This window comes from Schistocerca gregaria, chromosome X, assembly GCF_023897955.1.
Source record: "Schistocerca gregaria isolate iqSchGreg1 chromosome X, iqSchGreg1.2, whole genome shotgun sequence".
NCBI lineage: Eukaryota > Metazoa > Arthropoda > Insecta > Orthoptera > Acrididae > Schistocerca > Schistocerca gregaria.
Window position 1 is genome coordinate 732,993,256 of NC_064931.1, and position 24,768 is coordinate 733,018,023.

Below are 24,768 nucleotides of genomic sequence, written 5' to 3' on the forward strand. Positions count from 1 at the left end.
GTATTGTGTACCAACATGAGTTCTTGTTCGCTAACTCAATTTCTGACAAGGGAGTCTGTAATTATCGGTAAATGTCTAGGAAGCTCTGTACCGAGTTTCTTAAGTAGAATGACTAGATATAAGGAAAGCAGATACTTTGGTGAGATTATGTGGAAATATGATAAATAAATATAATTAATCCACGAAGGATATGGCTTACAAAAACTACATTGGCCGATTCATTAATACAGTCTGAGGTGGATTCTAAACAGGATTTACTGAAGAGTCAGAGAACTCACAATGAGGAGTTGCTCGTTTCATTTCCTCTACGTTCATGAACGAGAGAGCGTTATGTAACAGCTCAGCGAATTACAGTACTAGTGGCTACAAGAGAGCCGTTGTGTAGCTCTGGGATTTGGGCAGTATACCAATGGGTCCCGCCTGGAGTCCTATAGTCGTCAGGAAAGAAATGGGTGGGATACAGTGGTGAGGTAATAGTTACTGTTGAGAGAACTAAGAAAACGTCATTGACAGTAACACGTTTATTAGGCAGAAATACAGGATTGTCCTCCAAAGTGCTATGCCACAACCAGACCATTCGAGTGGCACCTCGTCAGCGGGGGAATGCCGGATTGTGCTCGTCGTGCAGTATCACTCGCACAGCGAAGCATACTGTAGCGGCTGTTACGTCACAGGTGGCCGTCGACCGCGGCAACCGGCGGTTTCCAGCTCTGCGTATAAATTTCCAATGTGCGCTCGTGGACTTCGAGGATTTGCGCAGCTAGAGAATTTACTGACTCACAGGGTTCGGCTCCCACACTCCGATTAGAAAACAGGAGCCAGCAACATCGGTGTCTGCCACAGGGAGGCGATCAGCAACAGCGGCGCCCACCCGTTAGAAGGCGGATGATGGACAGCGTCCAGGTCACGTAGTTCAATCCTCCAGTGGACCAGCAGGGCTATGGTGGCTTCCATATCCCATCATTAGTGCCACGGGAGTCGGCAGTGCAACTTCACCTTTCAGAGGTATTTTCCTGCAGTGTCGATATCTGAATATTTAAATTTGACTTGTCTGTAGCCTTTCTTAGGAAAATCGGCTTTGTCATTAGTATGACGGCATCTCTCGGCTTCCACGATATCACTATGCTACGCTCACTGATGTAGGCGCTCGGTCGTTCTCCCCTGTTTTCATGGCTTCTGAGTTTGCCTCAACTAGCTCAGCATTTCTCCCTAGACTGCAATTTGTTGGTCACTGACACAGGCGGTTCGGCTTGCAAGAGCTGCCAAGGTATATCTTGGACATAGTTTAGTGCCCTGTGGGGATACTATCCTGGGGTGTAACACCTTCCCCTTCCTCCAGAAAATTCGTCTCGAATTTTTCAGTTTAGTATACCTGCAATCGGCAATGGCCATGCCGCAGTGGATACACCGGTTCCCGTCAGATCACCGAAGTTAAGCGCTGTCGGGCGTGGCCGGCACTTGGATGGGTGACCACCCGGGCAGCCATGTGCTGTTGCCATTTTTCGGGGTGCACTCAGCCTCGTGATGCCAACTGAGGAGCTACTCGACCGAATAGTAGCGGCTCCGGTCAAAGAAAACCGTCACAACGACTGGGAGAGTGGTGTGCTGACCACATGCCCCTCCTATCTGCATCCTCAATTGAGGATGACACGGCGGTCGGTTGGTCCAGATGGGCCACTTGTGGCCTGAAGACGATGTGCTATACCTGCAATAAACAAATCCTACATATTTTGCACCAGTAGTTTCACATTATACAACTTTAATTATTCTTCAATTACCACACATGTAAATTACATGATTCTCAACGTTTGGTATATCAAAGTGACGACGCAAACCATTTAAGAAATAATTTTTCACACTCTAACACAGTTATTCACATACTTGTAGGTTCATCTATTAATTTACACATAAGTCCCTTACTATGTCTGAACGTTATTTACAAATCGGTCAACAGGTATCTTCTGCACAGGAAAAGCTAAGCGGTGCACTGACTTTCCTTTAAAACAGAGGAAGGATACACAAATGCAGTCAGAAGAACTATAGTGCTGGTAGATGTCACACCTAAAGACGTGATAGTATGATGTTCTCTGTTGCGGTATTCCTGTATGTGCTGGAATATTTGTTGATTTGTAGTTCTACCTTTTTACATTGCATAGAATGTCTGGATTCAGGGTATTATTTGTAAAGGTTAAGATTCTGATAAGCGGCACCTGTAATGGCTTCTCGGATCTGTAGAACATAGGCTGTTCCCGCTTAAGTTTGGTCATACCAGTGACCACAGCTGGTAGACGAAACGTCATGATTGCTAAGTCACAAGTCGTACCGTCTATTATTATTCCACTGTATTTGTACCTTCATTACAGTTTACTATGACTACTTCTTATGAAATAACTGAGTAGAACAGTGGGTACCTCTACCATCGAGAAATTTGGATATGGCGTTAACACTTCCGTTTGAGATTCACTTCCTTCAGTTTTTCTAAAGAAAAACTGGACTTTGCCTGCCTGTACGCCACTACATATCATCCTCCTTGGGAATATTGTAACACGTTCCCTCTGGTATCTTTGTAGGTCTTCCAGTGACTTTAGAGCGTTGCCACCTCTTTGTTCTGAGATTATTACTAAATCTTTGGTCTATAGCTGTTCCCATTTTGGTATGTGACCTGAGATGAAGATGCCTTTATCACTATCTTCCTCTCCATCCAAAAGACACCATAAAACTGTTCAACAATATACAAAAACAGCATTGTATCGATCCCTCAATCATGAAAAATAAACCAAGACTCTAAAACTTACTACTAATAGAAACAAATAAAACTGATTTACTTAATAACAATCTGCACAAGAACAAACGAAGACAATATAGGCAACCAATAACCTCAAATCTTATCTGTCGACGTGGAAAAAGGGTGTAAGGCATTTTTGACGTATCCTGGTAATCAGTCATCAGTTTCTTCTTTGTTCTGCGAGGACAAATAGCTCCCTTAAAAGGTTTAATACACCCCATGTGAGTAATCAAAGCCTACGTTAGCTTTTGTATTTTAGCACTGACAGGTGAAGACGTTTCCACCACTTGGTATGGTCTGTGTTATTAGGTTAGGAATTTCTTGGTTTTTACTTTGGTGTATGTAGGTTCTTTACTAAAACCCATTGGGCAATCCTCTATGGCTGTATCTTCCCTATGTGTTGTCCTACATGCTGTTGTCATTCTAAGGCTTTCGTGTTTCCGCATTTTACTTGTTGCCAAGTGTCTCGCAATTTCCTAGAAATCTTTTTTACTGACTCTACGTCAGATTCAAGCTTCGGAATAATCACTTCGAAAGGTGAAGGCATTTTCCTCTCATATGTTACCTTGTATGGCAAAAGACCAGTAGCTCTATCGACTTTAGAATAGTATGTGGCAGTTACAAAATTCAAATATACGCCCAATTTTCATGATTGCTATTAACATAATAGCTCAACATCATTGAAATCGTGTGATGAACTCTCTCTGTTCTTCTATTGGCAAGAGGGTGGGTGGGCTTGTTCGCAGCTTGCGGATTTGGAACCATCGTCACATTTAATTCATAAGATCGGACATGAAATTTGTACCCTGTTCTATAATTAGAGTGGCTGGAGTATCAGATGTGAGCAACCAGTTATTTACTAACGCTTGAGCTACTGTACTTGCTTTTTGGTCACGAATTTGCAGCTGTTACTATGTAACACAAGAAACTGTTAGTTATAGTAAATATGTATTTATTTACTGCTGGTGTTTTAGTAAATGGACCTAAAATGTCCATTCCAGACATTTAGAAAGGTTTAGATGCTTCTGATAGACGTTGTAACAAAATCAGTTGGTGGTTGAGATCAGCTCCTTGCATGGAAGGTATGGAATTCATGACGTTTTCTAGTCCTTGACCAAAATTTTCAGCAGTCCATCTATCAGTTTCTCTTCCCCCACAATGGCCTAACAACATATGGCCATTTGCTTGAGGCAAGACTTGTTCTTGAAAGCTGCAAGTAATACAAATCGTAAGCTGCACGCTGTTGTTCTGCCAAAGAAAGCCGTTGAGACTCACGAACTGAAGTTGTAACTATACTTATTTGCAGTCAGCATCAGTAGTTTGAGCATTTCGCTATTCAGCAACGTTAGTGCCCATTGTTTGTAAGACTGTAATTTTTCTGCTCAAACTGTTGTTTTAGCATGCCATTTTCTTGGATTGTGTATTACCTCATAATCAAATTCAGTCTGCCAGCCGGTGTGGCCGAGCAGTTCTAGGTGCTTCAGTCTGGAACCGCGCGACCGCTACAGTCGCAGGTTCGAATCCTGCCTTGAGCATGGATGTGTGTGATGTCCTTACGTTAGTTAGGTTTAAGTAGTTCTAAGTTCTAGCGGACTGATGACCTCGGAAGTTAAGTCCCATAGTTCTTAGAGCCATTTGAACCATACTCTATATGTTCTCAGTTCTTAGTCCCACACTGGAGAACATTCAAACATTTAGAAGTATAAGAACATTGAGTATGGTAGTGGATGTTCACTGCCCAGTTTCAGTCACCTCTACAATCGAATACCATTCGTTTCCACATGCAGGTCTGCCTCCTTCTAGAACTCACGTAAAAGCGCTAAGACTCACCCTCTGAAAGTCCCAGTTGCCACGTGACTCCAGTAGTGTTCCGCAACAATGTGCTTTCTAATTGGCTGTAGGCTGTCGCCAGCAGAAATTCACAGTTCTTATGCTCTACAAACGTGATTGGATTCATCTTGACCACTTCCAGACAAAAACTAACACATTACAAAAATATTTAAATAAAGGAATGTTATAAACATTTTGTTACACTCAAATAATTTACAGTAATTATAAATAAAGGTTTGTCCGTTAGTAAATATGCAAGCATTCTTTCGCAAGTGAGCTCATCTTAAATGAGAACCAATTGTCGTTAAATGTTATTCAAACCACTTTTTACACCTTGTTGACAGAAGCATCTTCTGGTTACCTTTTGCGTTATGGTGCACGCTAACATATTTGACTCACCACTTTTAAAGTGGCACAGTTTTTAAAAGCACTTGCAGTCAACATTTAAATAAAGTTACTGGCAAAATAGTAAACTGTTCATGATTATGAAAATGTGTGAGTTATTCATGCTGCATTCATTAGGTGTTTATATGTGGAGAATAACATGTTTTGGTAAAATTTTGCATAAAGGTATAAACGACGTCATAAATCAATAAATAAAATAAATACAGACACGTAGCTTTCAGTGATGATAGCTATAGTGTAAAGTTATCATTTGAAATATTGCTTGTCGGAATCGCATGAAGCAATTAAATGCCGCTAGTTCAGAGGATCATTGTGAAAGTGTTTCTTCTCTGTGAGATATTAACTTCTGAAGTTTTAAAGATATTGAGATATTATTCTGCCATTGGTTGCGCCTCATTTTTATGAGATCGCCGATGTACTCAGATTTGCTTTAATATGTAACTGTGATTTAATATCGAAGTTAAGAGTGCCGTACCTTGGCCACCTTTAAGATTGTCTGACACTCCGCCGTTCCTGCAGCATATTTTGCTCAAAGGCAAAGCGATTACAGCTCTGGGAGTTACCCGTTTCTCATCAAGTCTTTATGCCCACACCTGGGCTCGCCAACATCGGTCTCTGCCTTTCGACCGGAAGTGGCGCTGTGACGGCTCTGCAGATAACCACCAGCGCTCAGCCGTACAACCAATGCAGCTTACCTTGTAATAATTCTAGGAGGCCAATTGGAGCGTCTAAATACGCGTAACGTTACATGCTTTCTTGATTCCAAATGGCATTCGACAATACTGGGAATGACCTCCTGGGATAGAAAAAGTTGTTCTCAGTCGATCCTCTAATGGCTCAAATGGCTCTGGGCACTGTGGGACTTAACTGCTGAGGTCATCAGTCCCTAGAACTTAGAACTACTTAAAACTAACTAACCTAAGGACGTCACACACATCCATGCCCAAGGTAGGATTCCAACCTGCGACCATAGCAGCAGCGCGTTTCCAGACTGTAGCGCCTAGAACCGCTCGGCCACTCTTTAATTCTATTGAGGATAAATATTTACACTGAACCTAGTTCTCGAGATTCTCTGTTATGTTTGGTATCGGATATGCATGGTTGATGGTTAGTGCATTCAGGTATTGGTAGTCACAGCAATATCTATTTCTAGTGCCATCTGGTGGAGCATTATTCCCTGTTGGTATTCTGTGTTGCGTGAGTGGAGTTGCTGGTATTGGATCACTGAGATTAAATAAATCGATGTACTACAGTAGCAATGCTTCTCTACCATTTCTCTGTTAATATTCCACTTTCTCTAGCAATGCAAATGGCTAAATGGCTCTGAGCACTATGGGACTCAACTGCTGTGGTCATCAGTCCCCTAGAACTTAGAACTACTTAAACCTAACTAACCTAAGGACATCACACATATCCATGCCCGAGGCAGGATTCGAACCTGCGACCGTAGCAGTCGCATGGTCCCGCGACACCACTGCAGCCGGCAATGCAAATGTATTGACATCTTACTTGATGCCGAGTTCCTCACTTGATCAATCTGTCATCATCTTCCAAACATTCAAACTAGCGCTTAGTAAACACTTTTGGAGCCTTACTTCGTCGCTGCCAAAATTATCATGATTGACCTGAAACATAACATCTCTGTCCACGTCATTGACGCGAACTGTACTTCTGTGTAGAAAACAGTGGGACTTATCCAGTTCTTCGTTAGGTTCCAGTGCTCTACAACATAAAATAAATCCTCAGGAAGGTCTGTATCTAAGTTCGCCCAGCTCAAGTTTTCTGTAACTTGTGGTATATTGTCAAGCGAATTGCCTATGTCCGCAGTTTATTAGGTGCCACCTTCATGATTGGAGAACTTTGCGACAGTAATTCCACAGCGGAAACAATGTCCGACCAAGTTCACTTGTAAGCTGCAAAACGTCAATTTTTGTGTGATGTTTAGAAAAAAAGTCGAGTCCCAGAATCGCACAATACTCCTTACCAACACGTGGCAATACTTCTACAAGCTTTCGAAAATTGTTATTTCCCACGTTAAAACTGAACAGCGTTGTCCACAATCACTTCATGTTATTATCACCTAGCGACCGCAGTCTCCTTCTGTCCAAGAGATCCAGACTGACTACTGACACGTGAGGCCCTGTGTCCACCAGAAACTTATGTTTCCTACCATTTACTTAACCTAGCAAACAGCACTCCGTCTCTGCATACGTTTCTGCAGTCTCGTGTTCTACTGGGAACGCAGTTCGACGGATGAGGCATCCCAGCTGCCGTTTAACTACCGATTATTAGGATGTTGCTTGTCCCGCACTTTCTACCGACGATCATGTGCTTTATGGCCCACCGCCCCACATTCGTAATATTCAGGATGACAAAGAGTTTTCCTGATGTAGCTAGTGCGCCCGCATCTAAAACACTTCATAAGAAAAAAGCACCGCGATCACTTTGTCTTCGTGTAGCAATGTCGATCTCCTTCAGTTGCTAGCAATCCTAATGGCAGCAGATCGGTCAGTTGGATTCTCCATTCTGACCCTCCTTGATATATCAGTAGAAATGACTCTTAGAAACACATCAAGAGCCCTCCTCTCTGCCTCACGCAGACTCACTCTGTCGGCCTACAAGTTTCCTAACTCAGTTAGACAAGTATTTCACTCAGTCTCCGTGCTTCTGCGATAGTCCTTCGAGTTTTTCCCGAAGGAAGCGAGCGCTATTCTGCTTCCGATAGTGCCGTATTAGACCGAGAGCCAATTCATCAAATGTTTGGGTTTTACAGAGGGTCTCGTGGTACACTAAGTACGTTCTTGCGTCACCACTAACCTTAATTTAGGCATAGTCTAGTACGTTTCTTCCGACCATTTTCCCAATTTATCTTGCCCCTGTTTGGCTGTAGTTCCTAACAACACGGCTACCTGCGTTCTTCAAAGCTTCCACCTTCTCATTCAAAGTTGCTGCTCGTGTCCCTGGCATCTGTGTAAACTCCATCTGTCGTTATACCAGAAAAGAAAGAAACTCCACGAGGTACGCAAAAAAAAGGAATTAAACTAAACTTAATCTTTGCGCTCAACTCATGCCCAGATAAATTACAGTACAAACACTATACTAGCTGCGAGTAGCCTTCTCTCATGTTACCACTAGCAGTCGAGATAACAGGCATCTGATTAGCATGGCTGTAACGCATCGTGCGGCCACGTCTCGATCCCTGAGGCAACAGATGGGGACGTTTGCAAGACAACAACCATCTGCACGAACAGTTCGACGACGTTTGCAGCAGCATGGACTGTCAGCTCGGAGACCACGGCTGCGGTTACCCTTGACGCTACATGACAGACAGGAGCGCCTGCGATGGTGTACTCAGCGACGAACCTGGGTGCACGAATGACAAAACGCCATTTTTTCGGATGAATCTAGGTTATGGTTACAGCATCATGAAGGTCGCGTCTGTGTTTGGCGACATCGCGGTGAACGCACATTCGAAGCGTGTATTCGTTATCGCCATACTGGCATATCACCCAGCGTGATGCTATAGGGTGATATTTGGTACACTTCTCGGTTACCTCTTGGTCGCATTGACAGCACTTTGAACAGTGGATGTTAGATTTCAGATGTGTTACGACACGTGGCTCTACCCTTCATTCAGTCCCTGTGGAACCTTACATTTCAGCAGGATAATGCACGACCGCATGTTGCAAGTCCTGTACGGGCCTTTCTGGATACAGAAAATGTTCGACTGCTGCCCTGGCCAGCTTATTCTCCAGATCTCTCATCAACTGATAACTCTGGTCAATGGTGGTCGAGCAACTGGCTCGTCACAATACGCTAGTCTCTCTTGATGAACTGTGGTATCGTGTTGAAGCTGCATGGCACGCCTGCGCAAGCCATCCAAGCTCTGTTGAACTCAATGTCCAGGAGTATCAAGGCCGTTATTACGGCCAGAGGTGGTTGTTCGGGGTACTGATTTCTCAGGATTTATGCACCCAAATTGTTTGAAAATGTAATCACATGTCAGTTCTAGTGTAATATATTTGTCCAATGAATACCCGTTTGTCATCTGCATTTGTTCTTGGTGTAGCAATTTTAATGGCCAGTAGTGTAGTTTCTTCAGGCCAAGCCTCCAGCAGACCTACAGGGTTATGATGGCTTCCGCTCTCCATTAGTTGTGCCTTAGAGATCGGCAGTGAAGCTGGCAGCAGCAGTGTCCTTTCAGCCGGACTCCTAATTTCATTGACGATCGAAGACAGCTTGTTATGCCAAGGGTAGACCCCCATAGCCTCCAGTCTCAATGGATAGCTACAAATTAGAGACAAGGGCTGACACTCCGCACTGGGAAGTCGGCAATCAGTAGTCAGAAATCAGATATTTGTTAAGAAGGGTGGAGTATTTATGTTTGCACTTCCCATGCGGTCTCTGGCGGTGGGGTTGGCTATGACATGTCCTCGCATTCTCTCGCTGTCAGTAACCCTAGTGACTTCAGACTTCCGCAACTTGAGGTTTGAGAGGCTCTTTTCTGCTGAGTGGACACCTGAACATTTAAAGTTGCGTTGTACCTACCACTTGTCACGAAACTCTGCTTAGTCACTAGTATGATGGTATCTCGCGGCTTCCATAATTTCAGTAAGCTTCACTCACACATCTGGGTGCTCGGTCGTTCCCCATTGTTGTGACAGCGTCTGTGTTTGGAGCAATTCTGACAGCATTTCCACATTTCTGGCAGTCTGCTGCTCATTGTCACAGGGGACTCGGCTTCCGGGTGCTGTCAAGGTAGAGCTTGGACGAATTTTTAGTGTCCATTCGGTGTACTATCCAGGGACATAACAGTATATTTCTGTAGAGTCAGGTCGGACATCAATTCCACCGAAGCTCATGTAGAGAAAAGACCATGGTGAGATACTCAGAGAAATGAGTGCTTATAAGGATGGATACCTATCGCTGCTCTTCCCACACTCCAATCCTAAATGGATTGGATTGTTCTTCGGTAAGACCCAAATAGAGAGGTCAGGGCTCTCATCGGATCAGGGAAGGATGGGGAAGGAAGTCGGCAGTGCCCTTTCAAAGGAACCATCGCGGCATTTACCAGGAGCGATTTAGGGAAATCACAGAAAACCTAAATCAGGATGGCTGGATGCGGGATTGAACCGTCACCCTCCCGAATGCGAGTCCAGTGTGCTAACTACTGCGCCACCTCGCTCGATCGTAGATGGTTAGGTAGGGGAAAACAAGGGTGATTGTAATGGTACCAGAAGTACCACTCAGGTCAGAAACGAATAGAATATGACTGTGTAACATAATTAGGACTGCACTGTTTGGCGCCCAAAAGAATCAACATCATAAGTTTTACTGGCAAATGAGGTGAATATATGAAATTCTTCCAAGTATTTCTTTTTCTTGTCTTACATTTCGTAGTAAGCAATAAAATCTCAATTTCAGTACCAGGTGTGCTAAGAGTGGACGTCAGGCATGCATCTTGTAATAACGAAATTTAAGGAGCCACTTTCTTGAAAGAATACAATTTTTGTTTCGTTTAATCTCCAAACCAGTTTCAACACAGCTGTGGCACTTACAGCACATTGCTTGTTTTATTCTTTCTATAAGATATACATACATTTTTTATGTGAGTTAGCTATATGGTGACACATGTCTATTTGCTCTCCCAATATCTCGGTCTGTTTGCTCCTCCCCCATCTGTCCAGCTTCTTCTCCCCCCCCCCCCTCCCCCACGCCGCCCCCGACCACTTTTTCCTTCCATCATTTAATTCCACGTCCTCCTCCCATTTTGTTTGTTCACCTCCTACTCCCTCTCTCTCTCTGTCCATCTCGTCCTCCCACTCCACTATCTGTGTCTGTCTCCTCCTTCCTCCTGTTTGTCTGTCCATCTTCTCTTCTCCACTCCTCTGTCCATGTTATCATCGTCACCGGAATAGGATGCTGGTAGTTCTACCCCCACAATATTTCTTTTCAGTCTGCAAATAATATATGTACCAAATGTGATTGAAATAGATCTGGGGGTTTGAAATAAGCTTTTCACCGGTGACTTTACCATCTTACGCACGTTTCAAACATATTTCACGTATAGTTAACATATTTCACAGGTATTTGTATATACGCTTTACCTGTTTCTTTAGCCAATTTCGTCCTGCAGTTACATTTTCACGCAGCTCAATGTTTATGTTATAATATCTTTTGACCAATGTGGCGTGGAATAAAATAGTTTTGCAGGTACATCCAGTGCTACACGCTGCTACTGTCTCACAAATATGTTGCAAACGGACTTTATAGCAAACAAGTAATAAATTTAAATGTCATGCGTGATGCGACACTTTTGTTGGCATCTCATGTAGGGATATATATGAATACTCTCTGTAAGATGTGTCGTAAATGCGGTAAGTGGTAAAGAAGTAATAAATTAAAACGTCATATTCCGTGCGGCAGTCTTACCGCATGAATAGCAAAAACGTAGTAAGCCATAAACTTTTTTACTTTCATCATTAAGTGGGGGTCGTCAACGAGAAAAAGTTTCGTATAGGTTAGAAATTGTTTTTAAAGTTTGTTGTATGTAACTAAGTGCTCTCATTCTCAAACATTGGATACATAGAATGTAGATATTCGCACGTCGTGGGCTACATTTCTTTTTAAGCACCACCCCTTCCCCTTCGACATGTAGGTGATTACTATCCCACAGCGACGCTTTCCAAGCAGTAAGTGATATGTGTACCAAGTTCGGTTGAAATGAGCCCAGTGGTCCACGAGGAGATGTGGAACATGAATACATGTATACATACTTACTTGCACTGCAATGCCAAAGAAACTGGTACACCTGCCTAAAATCGTGTAGGGGCATCGCGAGCACTCAAAAGTGCCGCAACACGACGTAGCATGGACGAGACTAATGTCTGAATTAGTGGTGGAGGGAACTGACATCACGATACCTGAAGGGCTATCCATAAATCCGTAAGAGTACGAGGGGGTGGAGATCTCTTCTCAACAGCACGGTGCAAGGCATCCAAGAAGCGGTCAATAATGTTCATGTCTGACAAGTTTGGTGACCTCCGAAAATGTTTAAACTCAGAAGAGTGTTCCTGGAGTCACTCTGCAGCAATTATGGATGCGTGGGATGTCGCATTATCCTGTTGGAATTGCCCAAGTCCGTCGGAATGCACATTGGGCATGAATGGATGCCGGTGATCAGACCGGATGCTTACGTACGACTCAGCTGTCAGAGTACTATCTAGATGTAACAGGGACGCCATATCACTCCATCTGCACACGCCCCACACCATTACAGAATCTCCACCAGCTTAAACATCCCTTGCCGACATACAGGGTCCATGGATATAGGAGGTTGTCTCCCTACCCGTACACGTCCATCATTTCCATAGAATTTGAAACGAGACTCATCCGACTAGGCAACATGTTTCCAGTCATCAATAGTCCAATGTCGGAGTTGACGGGCCCAGGCGAGGCGTACATCCTTGTGTCGTGCAACTATCAACGATACACCAGCAGGCCTTCGTCTCCGAAAATCCCTATCGATGATGTTTCGTTAAATGGTTCACAAGCTGCCACTTGTTAATGGCCTATCATTGAAAACTCCAACAATTTGCCGAGGGATTGCACTTCTGTGACGTTGGATGATTTTGTTCAGTTGCGGTGGTCCCGTTCTTGTAGGATCTTTTTCCGGCCGCAGCGATGTCAGAGATATATTTTTCCGGATTCCCGATATTCACGGTACACTAGTGAAATGGTCGTACGGGAAAATCCCCACTTCATCGCTCTCTCTGAGATGCTGTGTCCCATCGCTCGTGCGCCGCCTATAACATCACGTTCTAACTCAATCACATTGTGATAACCTACCATTGTAGCAGGAGTAACCGGTCTAACAACTGCGCCAGACACTTGTTGTCTTGTATAGGCTTTGCCGACTGCAGCATCGAAATCTGCCTGTTTACATATATCTGTATTTGAATACGCTCGTCTATACCAACTTCTTTGTCGCTTCGGTGTATATACGTGCATTCATTTAAATAATATGTAAGGATATATATTTTTGTGTCGTATATATTCCGAAAATGTATGGCCTATCTCCGTCTGAATATTCATTACAGTGTGTAGTAAGAATTCGAAGTAAATCGGTCAAGTGTTTTTCGAAATCTTTGGTATCAACGTTTCCACTTTGTATACTAAATATGTATTTACATATTATGAGACAGCGTTCCACTAGATACGTAAAAACAAGTGAATTTTGATCGCGACGTTGTGTCAAAATTTCAAAGCAACTGGTGACATGATTTCGGAGATTTAAAATCTTGAAAGAAAAAAGGTACATTTACATTTTTATTTACGAGGGCCGTTCAATAAGTAATACACCACACTGTTTTTCTGTAAGCAGCTTGGTTTTATTCGTGTTTTCAATATGCAATATTATTTCCGAATCTTTTGTCGGCAAAATCTTATTTTTGAACATAAGCTCCATTCTATTACTACACCATACATGGAGGGCCTGTAAGCCCGATTGGTATCAGTCTACTGGTCGATGTCGAAACCAATGTCTTGATGCGTCTTAGGTCATCAGTCGCCTAGAACTTAGAACTAATTAAACCTAACTAACCTAAGGACATCACACACATTCATGCCCGAGGCATGATTCGAACCTGCGACGTAGCGGTCGCTCGGTTCCAGACTGTAGCGCCTAGAACTGCATGGCCACTCTGGCCAGCAAGTTAACTTCAAACATGTCTCTATGCGTGAGTGACTACATCCAGTACGGGCATCTCATTCGTGGTGTGGTTGTAATCATGCAATATCAGGAAGCTAGTGCAGTAATAAGTAAAACTGAAGCCGATGTGCACAAATCGAAGAAAGAGGAGGGTGAAATAACCGTATGGATTAAATCTCTGCCTGTTGTAGACGAAATCAGAAGGTCTACTAGGTACGTATAATGCATAAACTAATCTACATTATTGTGTTTCCAGTCAGGAAAGACTCATTTAAGGAAACACAGTTCTAAGAAATCCTATATTGACACAGCTCCTTCAGGGATAGCAGCAGCAGTAAAAAATAGTATAACAGTAAAGTTTGCTCCAGTGTGTGCTACAGATATGAAACCTTTCAAAACTGTTTCTGGGGAAGATTTAAAAGAACTTAAGGAAGAATAAATATATCTAGGTATACATTACCGAGACGTCAGTGTTTCAGATGTCGTGCCACATTCCTCTACTATAAATAGGCATGTCAGAGAATGTGCTGGTGCAATTAAAATAGCACGAGACCTCTGGATATTAAGGAAGTTATTCATAAAGCAACCTCTACGACAATTGGTATGTGGACTGATTCGTACAATAAGGTACATAATCTGACACTCACAGCACATTACTTAGACACATACTGATTTCTTGCGATTAATGTTATCTACACAACAAAATGCATAGCTGTTAAGATTGCAGGAGTAAATATTATGAAAGATGCTCAAGACTGGATGACTGTTTGGAGCATTTCACCAGACATGTTGGACTATTTTGTTTTTGTCTCTGACTAGGGTGCAAATACAATGAAAATTTTTGGAGAATGACAAAAGGATACCTCGTGCTGTTCATTGTATAACAGCACTTTCGATGAAGGTAACTGATTTCGTAATAAATAGTGCGTAATTCATTCTATGATATATGAAGAAAAGTGTTTATTTATTTATTTATTTATTTATGCATTTATTTTACCTGGGAAGATTAGGGCCTTCAGGCCCTCTCTTACACCTACCCAGGATACTCAGATAGAATGAATTACAGTTTCTACAGAACATTAAGGACATATAAAGTGTTATACAGTATTAATGTTAATGAAAAAAATAGAAATTATAACAGTAGTACAATGATAATTATAACAATCAAAAAAATAATTATAACAATCAATAATAATAATAATAATAATAATAATAATAATAGTAATGACTATGTATATGAAAGTAAACAATTTTTTCTTTTATGAATGTCAGTCCTATTGCTAGTTGGGAAATTTCTCGTTATGTTCTTACAGCTTGGGAGTTATTCTCATCGAGCAGAGACATAATACGATAGAACGGGGTGAAACAGACATAGAAGAGGTAGATAAGGTTAGAGGAAGAGAAATAGAATGGTAAAATTCGAAACTATGATGGAGAGAAGAAAGAAAGAGATGAGAGGGGCACAACAATGATGGCTATACCGTCCCTAATATGTAGGTTTTGAGTTCCCTCTTGTATGTTGAGTGGTTCTGGATAAGACGCAGACCACAGGGGAGCGCGTTCCATTGTCGTATAGCTGAGATGGAGAATGACACGGAGAAAGATTTCGTGTTATGTAAAGGTACAGCCAAGATACTGGACGTATCCGATCTGGTATTGCGGTTGTGGAATGATGATAGGTGTTTAATGTGTGAAGATAAGTATTGGGGGCTACAGTGGCTAAGAAATCGATGAAGTAAGCACATCGTGTGGTGATCGCGTGCGTTATGTTTGCGTATCCAACCTAGCTGGGAGTATGAAGGACTGATATGATCATACAACCGTATATTGCACACGTATCTAACGCAAGCATTCATCACTACCTCGAGGCATCTCGAATTTTCACTATTTGTGCCGTGTTGAACTACATCACAGTAGTAAAGATTAGGCAAGAGTAGTGTTCTCTGCTGATCTTTGGAATCATCTCTGAAATCAGATATTTTGACATGCTGCAACAACTTGTCCATTATGCTATCTTTACACATTCAGTACAACGAAGTTGCTGCTTTATTAAAATGAAATGATCGCATAGCATCGTGGCCGGTAGGTACCATTCGGGTTCGGCCGCCAATTGCAAGTCTTATTTCATTCGGCGCCACAATGGGCGACTTGCGGCCGATGACGAGGACAACACAACTCCCAGTTGCCGAGCGGATAAAATCTCCAACCCTGCCGGGAATCGAACACGGGCCTAGTGCATAAGAGGTAAGCACGTTACCACTCAGCTAGGCAGGCGCACTGCTACATTAGTGAAGGAAAAGAACTGGGCTAGCAGATTACAGCGACATGACAATGAACTTCTGTAACCGTTTGAAGAAGGCACAGATGAATTACACTCCAGTTAGTTGATTTGTGATCACATAAATGTGAACAAATCTGCAGTGTCAAAGACATTGATATTGAGGTGAGTTTAATTACTGCTGTTACGAATACTGTTTCATTATGATACGAGGAAGGAATAGATTTTCAATTAACTACGGTAACTGATATGCACTATCAGATTTGTGTTTGTTAGCATCAGAAACAAGTGGTTAAAAATCTATATTTCTCCGTGTGAATGTTGTCACTACTTCCTACCATAAAAAAATGCTACGTTCGTTTGTAAGGTGCCAGGATATGGGCACTTACACGTTAGCTTACCAACATTAGTATTAATACTAAAGAGACTGGCAAGGGCATCAGATCATAACTTTATTGAATTATGATAAATATGAGGCACTCTCGTACTGTATTCCCTGCATGTCTGCATGATTAAGTCACTATCTTAAACCGTTGGTGAAAAGTGTCGGAAGTTGAGAATTGTGGGATTTAAAGTCTGCGGCTGGCCGTAGCTCGCCGGGCCGCCGTGGGCGGCAGGTAGCGGTCACCGGAAACGCGGGACAATACGGCGCTTATGGGGATAGCCCGACATCCGGAGCCACCTGTGTTGGGTAACACGTGCCGAAGACGAGAATTTCGCTTGCCTAGGGGCGATTTGGCCGAATCTCAGAAATGCCGATGGAGGGATTTCGGCGATGTGAGAGCGTTCGACATTGGCCGAAACTGAGTATTCTTCCGCCGCGTTTTCGTAGGCGTGCGGAGCGGGAGAATTGTGGAGACAGAGGACTTCGCCTTCAGCCATCGAGCGGTACAAACTTGGAGACGGCGTCTTGGCCATCGTCTCCGAAGGGAGATATACGGTCTGTATCGCAGCATTGCACCAACGCCTGTTCCGCGCAGAGTTCTGCGGTTAGAGCTCTTTGTTTGCTCAGAAGCGAGATTTTCACCAACGCTTAACCACTTCCAACAACTTACCTCATATTCTTGACCTCGTTGTTATCCTTGAGAGGTACCGAGTATTTATCAACGTAGCTGCCTGTAATAGGGGTGCGTAATTGTAAATTGTTAGTGTTCCATTCTCAGGAGTGTGTGGGTGGCCAAAGAAATTCACACTTTTTTTGTAAATTTTGTTACTTGTAGAGGATATCAAATTAAATGCCAGTATTACAATCGAATTATCGACTTTATTACAGCTAACATTTTCCCTGTCCCAGTAAGCTTTACATGTACTCTAGTCATTGCACAGCTTGCTCAGACGGGAAGGAAAGAAGGTTTGCGGTCTTCTATGTCAGCGACGGACAAATAAGCTTACACGTTTGGCGACCATTCCCGTATCTCAATATGTTTGACATACATGAAAATTAGTAAATTCGTAGTAGTGTATGACAAATTTGTGCGAGCTATTCAGGTAAAACATTCAGCTACTAACGTAGTCATTTTTGTATAGATACTGCATAGAGTCTTATAAAAAAACGCAAGTGTTATAATTCGCACAGTATTGCATTAACGTGAAACACATTTTTTTCTGTATAAACTTTCTTGATTACCACATCAGTCAGTACTACTTCTCTCTCTCTCGTTTTTTAAACAGAGGCTTCAAGTGCACTGTCATCTCAAAAGAGAGATATTTCCAAGGACCGGAAGAATAACAAAAACAGATGAATTACAAGTCTTCCTTTTAAAGCATCCAGGTGACGACGAGATCTTAAAACAGTGGAGCAGACATGGAAATAATCTACAGGGCCTGGTAGCACTCGCAAGACGTATAGTATATATCCAAGCAGCAAGCGCACTTAGCGATCGGTGCTTTAATATAGCAGACATGTCGTTAACAAATCACAGGAGCCAATTAAATCCAGAACGCGTCACTACCGTACTGTTGACCAACAGTATAATTATAAACTTTCTCCGCTCACAAAAACACTCGTCTCTTACATTTCAGAATAGTGTTTATGTAAGGTGTACGTAGGTTCCTTATTGGTGACAGGCAGAATAACTCTTCTGTTTGGAAATGAGACTTATCTTTTCCTGTTATTGTACTGAATTACCAGATTATTTTTCACGTACTGTATACAGGTAAGTATGGCGTGCAGTCGTTCTTCAAAACTTTACTTTTGTGTTGAAAAAGAAAGAGAGACAAAAAAATGGATAAAATGGCTCTCAGCACTATGGGACTTAACATCTGAGATCATCAGTCTCCTAGAACTTAGAACTACTTAAACCTAACTAACCTAAGGACATCACACACATCCATGCATGGGCAGGATTCGAACCTTCGACCGCAGCGGTCGAATGGTTCCAGACTGAAGTGCCTAGAACCGCTCGGCCACTCAGGCCGGCGAGAGAGAAAAGAAAGAAAAAATGTATAAAGACGTTGTAATTGTGCAGTGCGGTGAGACGAGGTAAGACGCAAGCAAAGACCGTCCACCCTGGGTTATTCGAGTGTCCGGGGTCCTCACAACAGACATGAAGCGACAAAGTGACCAAGCAGAGTCAAATCGGATCTGACAGAAGCTGCCGTCGCCCCGCTGCAGTAGCCGTGCCGAACCGTTCTAACATTGAGTGCTGCAGCACTATGTTGTCAACACGTTCTAACAATGGAGGAGTCACAGCTGTGTGCGGCAGGCCGGCGTGCGGGAGGTCAGAGAAGTTTGCGGGACCCTCTTGCTGTGATGAGAAACGCCTCGGCCAACAACTCACCGTGCTTTTGTTCAGTGCCAGATCTACGTACACATTTTGAAGGCGCCTATGAATATTAACGATGCCCTGGTTCTCCACCAAAAGAAACTCGATGACAGCTCTCTGCTTGGGGCGCATCTCCATTAGAGAGCAATTTTTAAAGCTGTGTATTGCACCGCTTCTTGTCGGAACTTCATGAAACTATTGGCGCTGAAGCGAAAATATTCCACGATGTACCACAAAGAAGTCCGTATTTTTCAGCCGAAATTGTCCTAGAAAGAAATGCATTGTTTTAGTTACTGAAAGTCCATCGAATAAAGATATTCGTAAGTTAAGGACAAACGCGTAACATCTGCAATCAAATGGGACAACAGAGCAGGTTCGACAAACAGTAGCGAAGATGCTACTCTATTATGTATCATAACGATTGAGATACACTGTTACCATATAGCGGCACAGCATATAATTCTCAAGTACACCAAAGTACGGGCCTATCACCTTATGAGGTAGTATATGAAAATAAATTGCCATTACCATTCGAGATAGTGAAGCCAAGAGTAGGAAAGAATAGAGGAGCTACACGAGAGTTTGCAAGACGTACACAGAAGCTAAATAAAGAAAGCAGATACAAAGACCCTGAAATATTACGGACGGTTTCGCAATGGAAAGCTACATTACCTGAATACCGTGTAGAACAATAAGTGATGTTAACGAGCCTAAACACACCAAAATGAAGGACAAAAAGTTTTTCGTTTATTACCAAGTTCGGTTTTAGGTGATTCTGTCACTCACGGAACTTCAACTTCCACCTCGTACAACTGTCGTCCACCTTGGGCACGTCTATCATTTTTGGGCAAGCCGAACTCTTAACTGCCATTACCACTATCGATCTTCAAAAAGTGGAGATGATGTAAGAAATGGAAAGTGATACTGAAGGCACAGCATATCAACCCTGCACAATTTACTGCTCGTTGCCTAGGGCTAAGTCGATGTAGAAGAAAAAGCAGAGCAACTGAGATTTACCTGCTTCAGGTAACACTGCCAACGGAAATGGCCACAAAACGCATCCCATTATTAAGCTCTGATGCACCCCTACTGTCATGGAGGTGCAGGCACCTTGCAAGTACGACTGCTGAAAGGTATGAAGCTTTTTACCTGGTAAGAAGGCGTTGTCATGAGAGATAATCAATGGATGATGAAATTGACATATAATACCTTAGCATTAATGGATGAAGTTCGGGGCCTGCATGAAGCTTTCATGGGGATGCACCAGGAACCGGTTCAAATGGTTAAATAGCTCTGAGCACTAAGGAACTTAACATCTATGGTCATCCGTCCCCTAGAACTTAGAACTACTTAAACCTAACTAACCTAAGGACATCACACAACACCCAGTCATCACGAGGCAGAGAAAATCCCTGACCCCGCCGGGAAACCAGGAACCGGGACAAAAGTGGTTACTGAGCCAAGTGCAGAGAAAGGAAACCTTGGTACTACTCTGCCATTTCACAACAGTGGATGTAAGAACTGACTGCACATGCCTCCATGTGCTAGTCTGTTTATCACTGGCAGATACGAATGCTAAGCGAATCATCCACATCGTGTAAGATGCGATACTTAAGAAAAATCTGTAAATATTAGGACGAAGGTAATTTTTCTGGTAACACCAAACGGGAAGATGAAATGTGGAAGACAATTTTACGTGCCATTTTCATTGAAAATAAGACTGTATACGTAATTAAAGAGTGATGTCATACCAGATTCTATGGGGTGTGTCTCTATTTAAATGTAAAGTGCCATAATGACTGTAAATTCTGAGATGTACAGGGTGATTATAATTAAAGTCAAACTTTTAAACTGCTCTAGAAGTAACAACACTGGTCAGAATGATGACAAATTGTAACGGAATATTAGCGGAGAAGGGCGGAAACGTATGGCAGAAGAACAACGAAAAGTTACAAAATGTATCAATACATGGCGCTGTAAGCACCATAATTTAATAGTGGTCGACTACAAATGACAAATGAATCATACAACAAAGCCTAAGGTGTACGTTTGAAGTTACACAAACTACTACTCAGTTTGCACGGGCGTACAGCTGTGATACTGTTAGTTACGTAAGCCCATCCAACAAGGCAAGGTCATATCACATCGGATGGGAAAACCGGTTTTGAACTGTCCTTGACACCAAAAACCGCATAACAAGCATCACTCTCATCAGTTTTTAATTGTCCTGAGGCCGAAAGCAGCGTAAAACGCATTACTAACATCAGTTTTTAATTGTCCTGAGGCTAAAAACCGCATAGAAAGCATCAATCAAATCAAATCAGATTATTAATATACGTGTGACTGGGGCAAAACATGTTCAATACGCTGTCCACCGTTTTCTGCAACAAGTTGGAATCGAGGAACAACATGTTCCGCAACTGACTGAAGTGTTTCGGGATCACGTTCAGAATGTGTTGCGCAGTGCGTGCCTTCAATGCAGCTAAGTTTGCAATCGTAATACTGAACGCAACATCTTTCAGATGCCCCATAGCTAAAGTCACACGGATTTAGATCGGATGATCGGGACAGCCTTTCGGTAGGGAAATGGCGGCTGATGATTCTAGCATTTCCGAACTGGCACTTCAGCAGTTGCTTAACTGGATTTGCAATGTGTGGATGTGCGCCATGTTGCGTAAAAAAGATTCCAACCACACGTCCACACTGTTGGAGACCTGTAATGACGTAGTTGCGCAAAAGACACTCATAGCGCTTACCAGTAACAGTACAGGTAACAGCACCTTTCTCTTCGAAAATATATGGCCCTATGATAAATGATGCCGTAAACCCGTACCACGCAGTGACCTTTTTAGAATGAAGTGGTACTGGTTGATTTGTGTGTGGATTTTCCTTTGCCCATATTCGACAATTCTGAGTATTGTCACATGGAAGTGGGCTTCATCTGTGCACAAAATCTTCCATGGGCAGTCATTTCCCTCATACATGTGAGCAAGGAATTCTAAAGCAAAAGTCTCTCTTTTTGACAGGTCAACAGGAAGCAATTCGTGCACATGGGTAATTTTGAATGGATTTAAAGAAGGATGTTTCGTAGGATTTTATGCACCGCGCTCAGGGGTATGTCCAATGTTCGGGCAATTCTCCGTACACTACACGTTTCCACACTGAAACGTCCCCTTAGAAAAATTATGGAATTACTTTGCTGATAAACAAACAGCTGAGCAGAACTGAACGTACTCAGACATCTCGCTCTTTACCTATTCTGATCAACACTAACCTGACACAATATTTTTAGCGCAGCGCAATCTGACTTTCAAAAATCCCTACAAAAGAATGGCCTTGACTAACATTAACCTATACGTTTCACAAATCACTTACCTCACAAAAATCTTCGTTACTCGAACTACTGCAATACAGCGAGCACCACTACTGCCAGCTAAATAAAAGATTCTAACTACTGAATGCACTAACTACCGATAGGCATACTTAGCAAATGAAAAATTTTGATAGAGAACAAACAATGTATTTACCTGAATATTGTTCAAAAGTCATATATATATATATATATATATATATATATATATATATATATATATATATATATATATATATATATATCAGTTCATGACATCTAGTCTTACAGATTTATTGTCTCTGTCCAGATCATCCGCTCTCAAAACTCCGCCATCTCACTCCCCACATTCACCACTGCTGGCGGCTCACCTCCAACTACGCAACGCTACGCCCTGTTAACAGCCAGCTGCCCAACTCTACAATAGCCAACAACAATGCAAGCCAGCCACAGACCTCACACAGCACAGCCAGTGATTTTCATACAGAGCGCTACGCGGCGTTACCAATATAAAAACCTAAGCAGCCTACTTACAACACCACCAATCGTCTCCTCCTGCATTTCTGTGGCCACTGCTTCGACATACGTCAATTCAATTCGTTTCCTCCCTCTACCAGGATGTACACCAAAAGGACTCGTCTCTTCGAATTACCGAATCGTTTTCTCCAGATACACGGTAGTCATCGGACCAACGCCTTTTTTTCAAACCCTTCAGTGCCCGGAACATTGCAGAGCGACGTGTGCACAGCCATCATTCTTGTAATACAGCTTTACATGCAGAGCACGATCCTGCATTGAGACAGTCATGGCGAACGTCACAGAAAGGAGGAAAAACAGTGTAATTTCATTCCTCTGTCCCATATGGGCACGGAATGGGTCGCGCGCATGACAGGTCTTTTCATTTACGTTTTCAGACACACATACTATTCCGCTGAAATTTGACGTCATTATGACCAGTGGTGTTATTTCTACAGCGGTTTGAAAGTTTAACTTTCATTATAATCACTCTGTATGTGGCCTCATTTCCTTTTATTTAACGTGGTACTAGGCTTACTTATTTCTGGATGTTTTGTGTGTATGGGAGGCACAACGTATTGGATTTGAGAAAAAAGCACAGAGAATGCAACAATAAAACCTATCTTTGGCGTGAGACAAGGCCGACGTCTCAGGTGTTGACTCTGCAGAAGTGAGAGAATTAGACGCTAGCCACGGGTGGTGGCTACTATGTACTTTTAGTGCATCTCCTTGCCCAGCGGCCGAAATGGGGGGCAATAACAGCAGGAGTGCGCAACCTTTTCATTTTTTTCAGAGCGCCTTTACAGATAGCCATCTGACTGCTTTTGGAAGAATACACGGACTGCAGAAGATAATGGGCTATCCTCAGGAGCTGCTCTTAGAATTTCAGAAGATCTCTGATGCAAGGCTAGTTTGTAGGCACAAAAATGTCCCATTGGTAATTCGTCAGTGACGTCACGGAGACGTCGTCGAAGCTGCTTCTTTTTTTTTTTTAGGAGGGTTTTCTGTAGTGTGACTGGCGTCAAATCGTGGAACATTGCTTTTGGCGTTATTTACTGTATTATGTAGCAAGAGCCTCGCTATTGGACCGCTGTGTTTTTCATTTTCTACTACTGGCAAGCAGGTGAAGTTAGGTGGGAAAAAACAGAGAGGCGTTAGAGTCCGCCAAAATTTATAGACTTCCTGGATAGTCATAGAGGGAGACCGCATTTAGACTTCCTACAAAGATGCAGAGCTGGTCGTATATTGTGCGTGTCAGCCGCACATGTGGGGATTGACATCAGCGCATTTTAGCACACGAGGAGAGAGCAGAATTGAAGCAGTAGTAATGGGCCCCAGTCTTCAGTCGCTAGCCGTTCACACAATTCTGTACGAAAATCTGCCTCAGATTCAGTCATACGTGTGTTGAGTGTGTGAGTTTTGCAATTAGTCACCAGGTTTACAGTCACTGTTTTTCATGTGGGATTGCTTTTCTGGTGATATGAGCGTGAGCAGGCGTACTATCTCATCCACTGGAATAACACAGACAATTAATTAAAGCCATTAATTACAATTTCTAGAATTTATTCCATATTTTCCTATAATTTAAGATTCAGTTTTTAGCGAAAAACTTTCGTTGCGAAAGTTAATAAATCAGTTACGAAGGCTAGGAGAGTGTTTCTGCTACAAATAGCAGATACGCAGTTGTTAGTATCTCAGACAGCGAACTGGCATCACTTAGTTCCAGTAAGATGGACGTAGAGGAATTATGGGCAAAGTTTAAGAAGATGTGTAAGTAGTGGTCTGGGGAATTATGTGTCCAGAAAATTTGTTAATCACAGAAAAGATTCACCACGGTGTAAGAACAAGATTCGGAAAATGATAAGCAACAGAGGATTTTACACTCGCGGTTCAAAAGAGAACGCACATGTTATGACAAGCAAAGGTTTGTATAGATTCGTGCGTCTATCAAAAGATATAAGCGCGAAGCATACAACTACCTCCATCATACATTACCAAAAGATTTGGCAAAGAGTGGCAGAGAACGGTAGAAAGTTCTGGTCCTATGTAAAATCCGGTCACTTGTTGTCCAGTCTGGTGTGGCAGCTGAAGATAGCAAACCGAAAGCGATAGGTTTACATTTCACACTCA

General features: G+C 42.6%; 1 pseudogene; it reads left to right on the plus strand.

Annotated features, from left to right (window-relative positions):
- Positions 1-1,380: 1,380 nt before the first annotated feature.
- LOC126299625 (5S ribosomal RNA) lies at positions 1,381-1,498 on the plus strand (annotated as a pseudogene).
- Positions 1,499-24,768: the final 23,270 nt, after the last annotated feature.